The sequence below is a fragment of the Capsicum annuum genome, chromosome 3, assembly GCF_002878395.1.
Source record: "Capsicum annuum cultivar UCD-10X-F1 chromosome 3, UCD10Xv1.1, whole genome shotgun sequence".
Taxonomy (NCBI): domain Eukaryota; kingdom Viridiplantae; phylum Streptophyta; class Magnoliopsida; order Solanales; family Solanaceae; genus Capsicum; species Capsicum annuum.
This window is the reverse complement of record NC_061113.1, coordinates 10,303,513-10,306,606: the sequence shown is the minus strand read 5'-3', so window position 1 is coordinate 10,306,606 and position 3,094 is coordinate 10,303,513. Positions and strand designations below refer to the sequence as shown.

At 29.7% G+C, this 3,094-nt stretch overlaps 1 long non-coding RNA gene across 1 annotated transcript; it reads left to right on the top strand.

The window, feature by feature from the left end:
• The first annotated feature begins 954 nt into the window (after nucleotides 1-954).
• On the top strand, nucleotides 955-2,812 carry LOC107866485. The gene is made up of 2 exons (XR_001672958.2): nucleotides 955-1,188; nucleotides 2,641-2,812. It is a non-coding gene; the product is annotated as an uncharacterized LOC107866485 (long non-coding RNA).
• The last annotated feature ends 282 nt before the right edge of the window (nucleotides 2,813-3,094 follow it).

Genomic DNA, 3,094 nt, shown 5'->3' with positions numbered 1-3,094 from the left:
GATTCAGACCAATCATGTGTCAACAGAAAAGCAGCTAACAGACATTCTCACAAAAGCCTTAGGCAAAAGCCAACATAAGTACTTGCTGAATAAGTTGGGAATGAAGAATATTTTCAAGCCATCAACTTGAGGGGGAGTGTTGAGCTAAGAAAATGTAGTGATCAAGTTGATGGTTGTTAGAATAAGTTAGTGGGGGTGTTGTATGTATTAGGAGGTTAGTTAGTTAGAACTGACAGCTGTCACTATACAGCTGTCACATGAAGCTAACAAACAACACTATAAATACAAGCCTATAGAGACTCAATGTAATAGAATTCAGTGAGTAAAAATCAGATTCTTCTTCTAGATCCGTCCGTTTCTTCATTTTTCTCTTCTTCTTAGCTCAAGTAATACAGAAATCTAACAAAGTCTATATCATAAACTCTAGTCAAACCAAGCTAGCTTTTACATTAATGGTTAAATTGTTATTATTATTTTGTATTAATGCTAAACAGTTGAAAATATAATTGTATGTTACTAAGAAATCAAAATAAAAAAAAATTATACTAACTTCCTAATTAGATTGTATATATAAGATTAGTTTTTTTATATATATTATATAGTAGATGTTGAATCCCCTTCAATATTTCATGTATATACATTTTTTAAAATAAATTATTAATGAAAATTCTGACTCCATCACTGAAAAATGAAAATAAGTATAATATTAAAAGTTAGAGTTTGCGTAGTATAATAATTAAATATTTTATACAAATTATAGTCTGCTGATTGTGCTATATTTACTTTTCTAATCTAATATTTAACACAAAGTGAGCTATATTTAATTATTTGGGTATAGTCAAATTTCACTAATTCTATTGCAAATTGTCTTAAATACGCTCAGAATCTTTAGTTATAAATAGCATTACTTTAAAATCTATCATCCACACCCAAAAGTCTTTAAAATAAATATATTATAAATTATGAATTTCACAAAGATTTTAACAGTAACATTTGTTCTTATGATTTTTGTAGCAAATAGTAATGTAAGTGGTAAGAAGGTGAATTTTGCTTGTCCATTAGAATGTGCAAAGACATGTTTCACTAATCCTGCTTGCATATCCCTTTGCTTGAAGGATTGTGTTGCTTGTAAAGCATTGAAGTGTAAGCTTGCTTGTTCAATGGAACGTTGCTCCAAATTTAAAGAAGGTATAGTTTTTTTTATATTAGTTAATAATTCACTCCAATAAGTCAAGTCTAAGGATGTCAAATAGGTAAGTTAAGTTGAATTTAAATGAATCAAACTGAATGAAGTTAATACATCAACGGGTGTCTAAATTGCCTAAAAGTTACTTAGGCTGAAATAAGTTGGATTAATATGAGCCGAAAACGAGATTATAACCCAACTCACCAAATTCTTCCTACCTTGATCTCTTTGTTTGTTTTTGGTGATCTGTTTAAGCACCTAATATTTTTTAAACTTTTTATCATTACTACATATAATATATTAAAAATATATACATTTTTAAAAACATCTTGATGAGACTTCGCATTGGTTAATTTAAATTATATATTTTTTTTCATTTATTTAAGTTAGTTAATGACTTTAATTGAAGAGTAATTTGTTAATATTATTTATTTTTTGGAAAAAAATTGCGAAAAATACCTATACTTTAGCGAAATATGTAGTTATGCATCCTAAACTTTGCAGGGGTCCAATGACCTCCCTAGACTATTTTTTACCGTATTTAACTGACATATATTTGGCACTTGGACCACTGCATGTATTTCACGCACATTAAGCGCGTAAATTTTTTTTTGATAAAAAGCAAATATATGTCAGTTAAATATGATAAAAAATAATCTAGGGGGTTCATAATAACCCTGCAAAGTTCAGGGTGCGTAACTGCAAATTTCACCTAAGCACAAGTATTTTTCGCACGTTTTTTCCTTTTTTTTACTTCTTTCCAAGTTTTTTTTTTTTAGAGGTAGAGAAACTCATTAAAGAGGAGTTATCTTGAAAAGAAGTTAATTAATACATCTTTGAACTATGGAAAGTTCATTTATTTTAGTACATAGAAACACTATGAGAAATTTATTTATTCTGGATTGGAGGGAGTATTAGCTAGCTCTCAGACGGATTGAATTGAATAAGTTTAAATATTGAGTTGATAACTGTAAAGATATGACACCTAGACCTAATTTAACCCTAAAAGTTAGCTCATGAAGGGAGTATTGTTCAAGGTCATATAAACATACTACCAGTCCATTTCCCACCCAATGGGAGACTTTCACCAACTCTAACATCCCCTTCTTCACCTTGGGGTCCAACTGGCACGTAGACTGAGAGTCCGAACAGAAATGAATCTGACTTTGATACCCTAAAAAGATATGACACATGCGCCTAACTCAATTCAAATGCTAGTTTTTTCTTTTTTTGGGGGGTGGGGAGGGAGGGGCTGCGTGTGTAAGTCCTTATAATAAGCAAATCACCAATTTATTCCACAATTAATATAGAACTTTTATCCATTCTAACAATAACCTACCCAAATTTAAGGTGATTAGACAAATCATATTTTCATCTGCTCATATTTTATTCCTATTTATATTATGCTTGTCCCAATAAGTCAAACTAATGACTTAGTTTGACATTTCTTATAGAGGATGAGCTGATGGGCAGCTGCTGAAATGAATGTGCAACAAAAGAATGCACCTAATTAGAAAGACATGTTCTATTATGCTAATTGTTTGGCAAAAGCTAACTAGAAGAGCAACTTGATGAATCAAATGTAATCAAGATTTATGTTGTTAATAAAGTACAATTTTTGAAGCATTTTTTGGCAAAGTATGTTTAGCCATAGAATTTCTCTGGATTTTGAGAAATTTAAATATCAAATCGCAAAATCTATTAGTAACTTAATTTTGGCCCAAAATATTATTTATTTATTTTTAAATTTTGAAACTCCCCCATGCTTTTATATTTTATAAAAGAGACATCTATTTATGACCTTAACTAATTTTTATCTGTCCTTTTCTGTCATTTCATCTGAAAATATATGTTCGCCGTAAATAAGTTATCCATAGAATATAATGTGGGAAGAGTATTATAGTAAAT